The sequence below is a fragment of the Xyrauchen texanus genome, chromosome 1 (genome assembly GCF_025860055.1).
Source record: "Xyrauchen texanus isolate HMW12.3.18 chromosome 1, RBS_HiC_50CHRs, whole genome shotgun sequence".
In the NCBI taxonomy this organism is placed as follows: Eukaryota; Metazoa; Chordata; class Actinopteri; order Cypriniformes; family Catostomidae; genus Xyrauchen; species Xyrauchen texanus.
Window position 1 is genome coordinate 29,484,043 of NC_068276.1, and position 12,913 is coordinate 29,496,955.

At 37.5% G+C, this 12,913-nt stretch overlaps 1 protein-coding gene across 1 annotated transcript in view; it reads right to left on the minus strand.

The window, feature by feature from the left end:
* LOC127650643 (potassium voltage-gated channel subfamily A member 1-like) overlaps positions 1-12,913 on the minus strand; it is a 44,581-nt gene that overhangs the window by 4,581 nt on the left and 27,087 nt on the right. The window lies entirely within an intron of this gene.

Genomic DNA, 12,913 nt, shown 5'->3' on the forward strand with positions numbered 1-12,913 from the left:
TTACCCACATTCTCTTCAGCCCCAAAAGTCCTCTGCCTGGCATGGTATCAAATTAAAGTAACAGTTTCCTCAGTGATGTAATTACGGAGTAACTATCGGGTAGTTGACTTTACATTTACAGTGAAGTGCAGTGCCGTGCCAAGTGGCACAGATGGTTACAGAAGCTTGTTCTGCCTTGCACATGAACCCTGATGGTTTTTCACTATCAAGAACAACACAGCTAATAAGAGTTGATTTCAGCTCATATCATGCGATAGATTTTCCCTTAAACTCTAAAGCATACTTGAATATCAACACATTTAAAAAGAACAAGAAAACAATTTCTGGAATAATAGTTGACTTTAAAAGCCAACTGAACATGAGTAGAGTTTGAGCAGTGAGAAATTGCAACTAAGAGCACCTTTAACCCTAGGGGTCCAGGGAAACACCATCAGATCACTTTTAAAACGGCCTTGTCTTAAAGCTTAGGTCACTGCTAAAAAGGCCACAATAAGTAACAGTTGGTGGGTATACCATAATACCTGTAATGTAAAGAAAATCAAGAGAGACGGCCATTGTCAAGCTGCTGGTGGCCATGTAATGTACCAATGTTGCCAGACATTATGGAGTAAGCTGTTGTCCTATGAACATTCAAAATGACTCCAGAGAATATTTCTGCAGGCCAGCAAAACAGAGTAGCGCCAGAAGCATCTGCCTGCCAATGGTGACTTTGTCAAGCCCTTTTGCAGAAACAGGAAGACATCTCACAATAATGTTTCTCACTGGCATTAAGCACTCACTCAGGACACCAAAGGACTGTAATAATGACTATTGATAATGTTCACAGTTACTAGTGTTATTATTGTTTTTTTAGTTTTTTCATTATTTAAATTTTTTATTCCAGCGAAGAGTGAAATTGCATTTCCCAGTGTAGAAGTAGTGAAGACGTTTGTTTAATATAGCAGAAATGAAGTCCTCATGATGTGTACTGACATATAGGGGAATAAAAACTATTCTTTTTTTAAAAGGTTAAAGGAGGGAATGAGAAAATCGACAGATAGATTTGAAGTCATATGTCTCCATGTCAACCCTGAAAAAGGTTAACATATAAATGTGCTTCATGTGGTAACAACTAATTTAACTGGTTTTATTCACGTCAATAATATTATTTAACATCACTGAATCAACCTGAATGCATTAGGTTACACCAACAAAACCATTCCGTTAAATTTCATGAAATTGCAAGTTACCACTTTTTACAGTGCAATTTGATAGTAACATTTTATAAGCTGTATTCACAAGATTTGGCAATACATAAAGTTAAACTGAAAAGTGACTTTTTACACACATATTATAATAATAAAATAAGTGTATCAATAATCTCAGTGTATTTTAAGGCACCAAATAATTCAGAAGCTACTTTCCCTTAGAATTGAAGATCTATTTTACCCCTCACAATTCTTCTCTTGCCGTTGGATTTCTAATAAACACTACAGTAATATACCAACACTGATTAACACTGGCACATTGGTGAGCTGGAAAGCCATTAAATGCGTCAGATGCTTTTCACTGCTGAAAAAAGCCAAACATATAAAAACAGCCAAGCTTATGGTCTAAACAATCTAGAATATTATGCATCTAATTGTGCCCCTGGAAACAAGCTTTCCTCTCACAGCCCCACTAACTTACACATTCTGTTCCCTTTCTCTCGCTCTGCCTCTCTCCCTCTCATTGCTGACTTTCTTTTTTCCTCTCCCTACTGCTACTAAATTACGTTCATATTTTCCTGGCACAGGAGAGGTCAAAACATGATTGAATAAGGAATTGTAGTCATTGAGGCCAATTTTCCTTTTTCTGAGACATTTCATTCCGTAGCTAATTTTAGCCTTCTTGCATACATTCTTTTTTGTGTTATGAACAGTGATCCAACAACAACCCCAAATCCCATGAACTCTGGCAAAGTTGAAATAGCACTTTTCAGATGTGCTGAACAGTGGGGAACAGTATTATCAATGACTACAGTAAAGGTAAGAGAGAGAACAAATATAATTAATTTCAGAATAATGATTATGGTACAACAGAGCTAATGGTAAAAGGCAATTTTGATTTTATTTTCTTCCAAAACACTAAATAAATAGCAACAAAACTACCACAACACGTTTCTAAACACCTGTTTGTCACTATGCAATGCAACATTTTCCTGATCCATGAGATCAATGTGTGTGATGTCTCAAGTTTGATTTTGAGATAATTTTATCTAATATTAAGTAACTTTTAAATGTTGCAAATTATGTAGCTAATGCAAATCCCTGAAATTATCTAATTCATAAATTGTGCTTCTTTACCTCATATTACATTAAAAATGCAATTTGTGTGTTGTCGAGTTGATTGACAGGCAATGTCTGTATCAAGTGTGCCACACTTGCCCTCAAAAGTGAAGCCAAAACGTCTCGATCACCCCCTCGGTGACTGGTGCTAGTATAGGTCATAAACTCCGCCTCCCCATGTTATTCAACGGGACGTGAGACCAACTAAACAGTTAAATTACACTTCACATATCTTTTTTCCAAAGATAGTTTCTGTCATTTACTGTAGTTTCTATCACGTTGATGTAATTTTTGAGTTTGTTTTTAGTTAGTTATTTGATGCTATAAAAACGGTGCTGTGACATCATGATTGACAGCTGTGATTTACAGGTTCTCTGAGCGAAGTAGTCACTGAAGCACCAACTGACTTTTGTTCGGGATCTTCGGAGGACTGAGGAGATTGGAGCTTTAAATTTAATATCTAAATTTCTATAATTAATTATTTCACACCGTCAAATAATTAAGTCAAAAGTCAAAAGTGCAGGGGCGTGTGCTTGCGATTGATTCAACCAGAGTGAGGGCGGGGACTTGATTTCGTGGCTTTACTTCCTGCTCACTAATGCGCAGGTTTGGTCCCGAACTCGCAACTGCGCAGACTCAAGTCCCAAGATGTCAGCGCCATATCGGGACACTGGCGGTTTCAGTTCTCACCAATGGAAAAGAGCGAAGGGGCTTCGTCCATCTTTTTTTACAGTCTATGGTCTGTATCTATACATTGATTGGCTCTTTTACGTGTAGGTCGGGACTTCCTTTCTACAGCCGTTGACTGTTGGGCACTTCGAGCTCCTTGTATGAGCGTTCCAATTTCTCCCATTAATTTTAATAGAAGTGGCCAATCTCTGCTAAATGAAAGGAGTGTCATGTTTCTAGAGAGACCTGTAGCTAACTGCTGCATGTGGAATAAAGTTTTTCAACCAAAAATACTTTATTCCTAACATTCAGCATCATACAAAATCAGATATTAAAAAAATGTCCACAGCAAATATCCACATAATTTATCATTGCTGATCTATCACGTGCGTGAATGCCTACATAGCTGCTGCTGCTGTTGTTTTTTTGTTTCACTCTGTCTCTCTCGCTCTCGCTCTCGGTCTGTCTGCTTATCCCTCTTTCCCAGTCTCTTGGCTGCCGTCACTGTAATAGGCAGAGCATGTAGTATGTGACAGAGTGTAGCGTTAGAACCCTCAGCATGCTGATTGGGGGGGGGGGGGGGGTTGCAAAATGGAGGCACATGTGCATGATGTGCCTCTGACTGTATGACAGACTGTCAGAGTGAATTAGCGGCATCCTGCTCGCGGGGGTGGGGGCTATGTAACATCATTAAAGCAAAAACGTCCTCTGCCCCCTCAAAACAAGGCACAAACAGAACCACTTGCGGTCGAAGAATCTTCACAGGATGCCGCTTCTGTACAGAATGCTTCTGAACTACAGCACAGGAGTGAGAATCGAACACTGAAAAGTCTGTGGTACACAAGGGGATTCTGTCAGACAGACGGCAACATGAGATATTATGCTCTGTCAAACCATTTTTGATTTGATAATCAGAGAATGTTTCGTTGTCTTCTTTATGGACAGTATTTACAGATAGTTTTCTTGATTCATCCATCCCAAGCATCAGTAATTCTTGCTACACTTGAATGAAGAATCTCGACTTTTTCGATCTCAAAAGATATACATTGGTTCATACTCTCACCTAAATTACGACACTTGTAAGGTTGTTCCCCTATGAAATTAAACTGTATAACCAATGAATTGACACAGGACTTTGTTAAGCTCTTAAAACCTTTCCTCTAATTCAGTTGCCCATTGAAGCATGACCTTGAATATCAGTGTGTGTTTTACTGGCTAAAAAATAGACTGAAGAGCACATACAACAGTAATGTCAAACACATACACACACAAACTGATTTGCTTGCTTTATATAAAAAAATGTGCAGAACAATAATTTAGTTTGAACAAGCAAAGAAGTCCAAGAAGAGGATAAATCATTAAGACCGGTTCATCAGAGTCAGGACCACAAACACAATTAGCTCTCAATTTTAGAACGCTCTTCCACATACAGTAATGTATAACAACTAGAACACAAACCAAAATGAATAAATGTAACTGTTATTATCTTATATTTTTTCCTTCTATAAGCCATCAAATTTCTAGAAAACAAAATAGCACATTACTCACAAAGATGAGCAACCAATTTTGTGACACTGCATGATGTCATTTTGGCTTATACAGGGAACAGGGTTTTTAAACTCCATTTTTAGCCAATGCTTCTGGCAGTGTTAACAAGCACGTTCTGGTAGCAGCATGGTGACTAAAAAGGGCAACATTCGGAATGACGTTAAAAAAGCCTGGTCAGTGGGGTTGCTCTGAGGCAGTGTTTATTCATAGATTTAAATTTGGAGAATAATAAAAATGGATAAAGTCTCAATTATTTAATTGTACTCTCTCCCTCAAGCAATGAAATGCTAAAATGTACAAACAGATTTGTGCATTAAATTTACATAAATGCTTGAGAGTTACATATTTAAATAAGGACATCACTGTCTGACTTATTCCTCTGTAAAACGATCTTTCAATTAAATCATCAAGCTTCAGTTAATTTAGTACTTTCTCTTGGCACTGGAGTCGAATTCAAATACCTGAATATAATTTCAAAACAGATTTAGGCTGTTTTCATTTAGTATACATTCTTGTTTTGTAATTCTGCTATGTGGTTTGTGTTTACCTCAGTGTTTTTGTAGGTTGGGAGCATATTATTTTTGGAAACAAATTACATCATGCATAGCCGTCTATGAATAAGAATAGCACATGAGGTATTTTTTTGTTGCTAAAAACTGTTCCATGTCCAAGTAAATTCTCCACATCCCAAGATAAACCAAATTGTAAGTCTATATTACCCCCCCACCCCCACCCAAACAATGGCTGTGGGGTAAATTGAGCCAGAGGCTTGTAAGTTTAGCCCTTACCTCCTACATTATTTTAACATATATAAATTAAAGGATAATCTACAGTCAGCTGGTCATAATCACAAAATAAACCCAGACAAGAAGACTGTAGATAAACTCCGGATGCCTTTAGATTGTCTCGCTTATTACCTACGGCTTACCAAATTAATAATTAAATGGACATTAAATAATTATTTAAGTTGAATTTACTGTATAATTTGATATGAAAGAGACTGTGGAATTCGCAGAGTCTCCAGAAACAGCTGATTTCAACCTCTGGTATGTGTTGGAGGTCTGTCAGTTTTTATATTGGAAAATGACCTTCTGACTGCTCATTATCCCACTTATTACACAATTACATGCCAAATAAATACATTTAAATAAAAAATGACAATTATTTCATTAACTTAATTGTAGAGATCACAGATTGATATGGGATGAAGGAATGATGACTCATAATATCTGACTGGTGAAATATAAATGTATGCCTGGTCATTATTTAGAAATATCAGAGAGCTGGATGCCACTATTGACCAATGATAATCAAGTATTCCAGAGAGACATGTAATAAAAATATATTTGATGTATTAGTTTTATCTGTCTCATTTCTCCTTGCCTGAAGGAAAATTTAAAAGATCAATATGATGAGGAATCAAATGTTACTTCTTTTGAAATAAAATAGCTTGATATACTGGTAAAACATACTCATGTCAAAAGTTAAAACCCAGTACAAGAAACACATTTATTAAAACTTAGCTGCAAAAACAACTTGCTCTGTATGTCTACAATTGTGTTACATCACAGACAAATCCAACAACACATGACTGGCCACATAACACACAATGACACCGATTGGGTGATCAGAAACTTGAACCATACAGTCGTGGTGAGGTCATACGGAGAAAGCAGAACAGACACCACTATTGCTACACACTACGATAAATACATTGAGCTGTTACTAAGCTATATGTGGCATCTGTCACTCTATGTATCTTTCTGAAGAATCCAAAATTTATAACAAGGTCTCTGGTTGTTTCAGTCTATGTTAACAGCACCATGGATTGATCCAGTCACAATGTAATGCAGACTTTACAAAGAGGGTGCTATTGAAGGATGGGAGAGTTAAACATTTTATTAGACATGACAGCAAACACTATGCGCACTGGAGCAGTGATTGGTGTTGTTGCTCATTTCACATGCAAAGGGGGTGGAGCGTTAAATCCTAAATGCCAGGGAAAGTGTGGAAAATGTTCATGAAAAACTAAAAGATAATTCTTTTCTGCCAAAAATATGAAAATGTAAAGGGATTAATGGGAAAGGAGGAGGCGAGAACCGGCTAGATAATATAAATAATATTTTAATTATAAACTTAACCAAAAAGACACACACACACACACGGGTGTCGGACAGCTGCCCGTAAATCTCAGCTGCTTTTATTCCCTCTGAGGCTTGATTAGCCTGATTAAGGGCTGGGTGTGCAGAATCACGACCCGGCCTCGCCCTCCACCCTGCCACAATGAATAAAAAAGATGTATGATATAAACTGGCATATCTTACCCCACTCACTCTTCCTTGCAATAAAGCTCATGTGATTATGTGATTGATATCCAACAAGGTAGGCCCAGAGCACAATAAACTGAGGCTGGTGTCTGCGTTTGCAGACATATGTAAGCAGTAACATTCTCTGACAATGTTTATCGCATGTCTATAAGGAAAATCAATTTAACATGAGTGATCGGTCCTGGATGATCTATGACACAGCTACTGGATAGTTTATCTTACAAAGTATATAATAATTACCATTAATCATTAAAACATGCTGGTACTCCAGAGATTATGATGCTCCTTTATTTGTGAAAATGGCAAAATAACCAAAGCTAAACTCTTAAATGCCAAGAGTGTTTTTGATTCACACCTCTTTATGTCTGAGATTTAGTGGGATGCCAAGATGTCTGATAATTCAGAGCCACAGTGGATTGCAAGTGATCTAAAGGAGGGACACAAGTGTGCCAATTGCCATGCTGCTCTTCACCTTACAGGAGATTTATTGTTTGATTTCAATCAAACAGATGTATCTGAAACAGAAATGATATCAGCAGTCATCCCTGAGCTAGTTTTCATATACTGGATTTATGCTGCCAATAACGTTCATCCCTATTTAAGGGAGACAGATCTAATGTCTCAGACAGGCTCTCCCTAATGCTGGTTATGTCTCGCTGTACAGCTATGAGAGGCTCGTCTGGTCTTCAAGCATGGGGTTACAATGAAAGACATATGACATCACACACCTTGTACTACAGCAGACATCTTCAACAGAGCACACAATACCAATGAATGTCCAACTCTGTCTGATATTCTTGAACTGTTTTTGTTTTTCCCATTTGCAGAGAGACCAAATTTTCACCTTAAAAGTCCAATTAGTACTATATATTAATGCGGATAATCTTGGTTACTTGTCATTTTGTGGACACTTTTTATTCAGTCTCTTGAATTTGAAAAAAATGTATCTATTCAATTTATTCAATCAGACAAACTGCAGAGGAGTACCACATTCAGGAGTACTTTACTGAGAAGCACTATGGTGACCAGATTTGAACTCTCTAGTTAACATCTGGGATCAACCCTGTAGCCTTGTATTAGCGGTCCAGATCCTTGACCCCAGGTTGAACAGAAAATTTTTTATCTAAAATTTGGAATATGTATTAGATATAGGTATATGCAGGGGGGGCTAAATAATAATGAAAAAGGGACTAAATGTAATGAAAAAGAGGGAAAATTAATTAAGTGCTCTTGAAAACAGACAGAGAAAAAGAGGTGAGAGAGGATTTGGGAATATTTCAAGTGTAGTCCAGTGGAATTATTCAAGGGACGTTGTTTACTTAACCGTATGACCAGATCGCAAGACAGCAGTCTTTTTTTTTTTGTGAGAACTGAATAAAAAGAAAAAAAAGAAAAATAAATCAACACAGTGCTTGGTATGCTTCAAAGAGCTCTTGGCAGAGGTTCTTGTTTCATTTTCAGTTTCGGTTTGTTTCTCACCAAACATTCAAAGGCACGCCAAGGGGGTTGAAGCACCTCCTAGTGAGCAAGACTGTTGAAAACAGTATCAACGAGATTTCATATCATATATTTCATTGTATTTATGCAGTATATATGATACAATTTTCACTTTCTGTATATCTGTCATTTATGTTAATAAAAATAGTGTACTGTTTCTGAGAGATTTGTCATGCTTGTGGGCAGAGCTCTGCCGTACTGAAGAGAGCCCTAGTAATGGATGTCATTTTTTTATTTTATTTGCACAAAAACAAAAAAGGTGATTGTTAACTAGGGCTGCCCCGACCAAAGATTTTCCTAGTCAACTAGAAGTCGTTAGTTTGAGCCATTAGTTGACTAGTTGTCGTATGTTTATGTTATCAATTTATTTACTTAAAAATATATATTTTGGGGGCATCAGAAAATGGTTTGAGTTCTAGGGCTCAGAAAGAATGTTATAAGTAGCATTGCTAACACTGTTCTACATAACAGAGAAATACTAAACCGTAATAATGATGTATTAAAATTAATATATTAATTTTACAAGCGCACACACGAACGGAGCTGCAGCGACACCATCAAAAGTGGTAATGATTCTGAATGTGTCGGAAAAACCAGCAAGAGACTGTCTGAACATTTTGTTAATTTATAGAGAGAAATGCACATTAGGGTTGTGCCGACAGACAATGATCTCGGGGATTGACGATAGTCAGTGATCGCCAATAGCTGATGCCTTTAACGGTCAAGATGATTTTTTGGCTCGTTTTCCCATTAATCTATTAAATTATTATTATTATTAGACTATAATTATTATCAAATTAATATAACAATTATTTGCCCGTAGACACACAAACACATGGTTGAAGAAACACTTTATTATATTATTAAGAACAGATGCACACTGATTGTAATGTATTGTAAAAGGTGATTATTATCATTATCAAAGAGCTGTGAAAAATGAACATGTTTCATTCAGTGTGTGCAGGGCCTGGGTAGCACAGCAAGTATTGAAGCTGACTACCACCCTTGGAGTTGTGAGTTTGAATCCAGGGTGTGCTGAGTGACTCCAGCCAGGTCTCCTAAGCAACCAAATTGGCCTAGTTGCTAGGTAGACCCACATGGGGTGGTGATTAGTGATTCTCGCTCTCAATGGGGCATGTGGTAATTTGTGTGTGGATCACGGAGAATAGTCCACATGCTATGAGATGCTGTGGTGTCATGCACAGTGAGCCATGTGATAAGATGCGTGGGCTTACTATATCCGAAGTGGAGACAACTGAGACTTGTCCTCCACCACCCAGATTGAGATGAGTAACTGCGCCACCACAAGGACCTTGTAAGCAGTGGGAATTGGGCATGCCAAATTGGGGAGAAAAGGGGAGAAAGTTCAGAATGTGTCTTGTTTTGTTAGTCTTTTTTAGTTAGTTTGAAGTGTCTAGTCCTGATCATGCTCTCGGTGAGTTGTCCTCTGAAAAGTTTAAGAGGCTTAAGCAAATTCAACTTTTGTAACTTGGAATGCATTTGTAAAAAGTTTGAATTTCATCATAATTTTTTCCTTCTCACCAATGGAGATGATGGGAATAATACTTATTCTTTCTTTAGCAAATCCTAATAAAAGATACTGTCACTGACTACCCTCATTCTGTCTCTTGTTTTGTGGCTACGGACGTTTTTGTTGTGTATGTTTGTAAAACGGCATTCTTCCATCTGATAAATATTGCTATATTTTGCCATATGCTCTCTGTTGCAGATGCCAAAAAATTTATTAATGCGTTCATGAACTCAAGACTAGATTATTGTAATGCATTACTAGGAGGAAGTCCAGCAAGTTCAATAAATAAACTTCAATTGGTTCAAAATGCAGCTGCCAAAGTGCTGACAAGAATTAAGAAATATGATCATATTAGCTCCATTTTATTGTTGTTACATTGGCTACCTGTTAAATGTTGTATACATTTAAAGATTCTATTAACTACCTACAAAGCTTTGAATGGTCTAGCTCTGCAGTACTTGAGTGACCTTCTACCACACTATATTCCATCACGTTCATTACGATCACAAAACTCTGGCTAGCTTAATGATTCAAAGAATATCAAAATCCACAAAAGGAGGTAGATCCTTTTCATATTTGGCTCCTAAACTATGGAATAGTCTCCCTAACAGCGTTCGGTTTAAGTCTAGATTAAAGACTCCTCTATTTTGCCATTCATGCACTGAATTTATTCATCAACTCTAAAATTAGGCTGCTTTAGTTAGGTCTGCCGCAACCAGAAACATATATCATGATCTATAACTCGGCATAAAATTGACTGACATCTACGCTAATATTATTCTATTTGATTCCATATCTCAACATTGGGATTCATATCCAGAGGCACCCATGATCCAGCTCCGTTCCTGCTTTGTGTCGGACTCCACTGTTATGTGTCGTTGAGAGATGATGACAAACTACAGTCAGTGCTAGCCAGATATCACTTCAGTTTTTTTACTTTAGAGGATGAATTGATGCCAACTCCAACTGTACGACATTGGATACTTCATATGCCACAGCCTGTCCGACCAAAAAAAATGTTTTTCTTTTTCAAAATTTCTCCCTTTCTGTACCAAAAAAAAGACGTACAAGGTACATAATGACTGAATTGAAATTTTCGGATGAACTATACCTTTAATACTGTGCCATTAATTTTGGCATGAATAATAATGTTTCTAGTGACGCCTTTGAGTAATGAATCCTATATAATCAATGAGTAATTAAAATTAACAAAGCAATAGGCTAATATTTGATGTTGAAGGATTGTCAGCTTGTGATTTCAAGCCTGATGGTCACTTTAAGGAGAAAGTGAAGGTGAATGGGAGGTCTTGGAATTTTTATCAGCATCAGGCATCTTCATGGCACTGTTGCCAATTCATGCTGAAAACACCCTCTGTACAACCCTTGATTCTCTTCACCTGGCCTCTGCATAACACCTGCACACAGCCATGTATTTATGTGATTCAAATGACACTGCCTTTTGATGTTACCTCAAAAAGTGAATTTAAAAAGCCATTGATTTTTCTCCTCCTGCCCTAGCAACCTATGATTCAGCTGTCAGCGTCAAAGCCTCACAATCTTTGGACTTAAAATGCTTTTTCTGCCTACTCTAAACACACACATACAGTATGCATGCACACACAAATACGAACATGCACATACTGTATACGCACACGCAGAAATCAATAATAATTTACCTGACACTATCTGTTGCAAGAATATTAAATTCTGTTGTATGCACTGAGGCATAGCGTCATGCATTTCTTGTTAGGTTATTGCAATTTTACTCTCAGGGCTCAAGATACTATGTACATTAGCAGTCATGCTAATAAAAATGAATAAAACTACAGCAGTAAGATCACACGTAGCTGCATTCATTGTGGCTACAGAAAAACAAATAAATGGAATTTTTAAATATACATGAAATGAAAGGAAGATCAAATTAGTAAATAAAGGGGAGGGGGGGGGGGGGATGTATTCTTGGACAATTCCAGTAGAGCAATCACAAATGTACTGGACTCTATTCTCACTTCTCTCTCTGTCACAATGTTACAAAATGTCTTCCCCAACAGTGTTATGCATTCTCCTTACTGACTGGAAAATCCACTTTAGGCCTCAAAGACCACATTTTATAAAACCTGCTAGATCTACACTGGTATTCGAAGCATAAGAATATTTCTTAAGTAAGCCAAATCTCCCTCTCCCAAGCTCAAAATAAGCACTGCTGTCTACTGCCATTTTTCAAGACCCATCTAAATAATATCAGAATAGCTTGGTGGTGGGAGAGGGCAAGATGGAAAGTGCAATGTCACCAAAGAGAGCGAGTTTCTGTGACAAAAATCTGCAGAAGAATTGATCAGAAACTCAAGATCTGAGATAAGTTGAATCTAGTGGTGTTTTCACACCTAGCTCATTTGGATACTTTGTTTCAGATCATAGTGCATTTTGTCCCTTAGTTTGGTTCGTTTAGGCATATATATATAGGGCTGCACGATTTGAGGAAAATGTAATTTTGCGATTATTGAGTTTAATATTGCGATATGCGATTGCGATATAATAAACAAATGGTAACATGAGTCAACTTGCTTGGTTATCAAGGAAAATGCACAAATGCTGCTGCCAACCCCGTGCTTCACGGTTGGGATGGTGATCTTTGGCTTGCAAGCCTCACTCTTTTTCCTTCAAACATAACAATGGTCATTATGGCCAAACAGTTCGAATTTTGTTTCATCTGAAGAGAGGACATTTCTCCAAAATGTAAGATCTTTGTCCCCATGTGCACTTGCAAACTTTAGTCTTTTTATGGCGGAATTGGAGCAGTGGCTTCTACCTTGCTGAGCAGCCTTTCAGGTTATGTATATATAGCACTTGTTTTACTGTGGATATAGATACTTGTCTACCTGTTCCTTCCAGCATCCTTTGCTGTTGTTCTGGGATTGAGTTGCACTTTTCGCACCTACGTTCATCTCTAGGAGACAGAACATGTCTCCTTCCTGAGCGGTATGATGGCTGCGTGGTCCCATAGTGGTTATACTTGGATACTAATGTTTGTACAG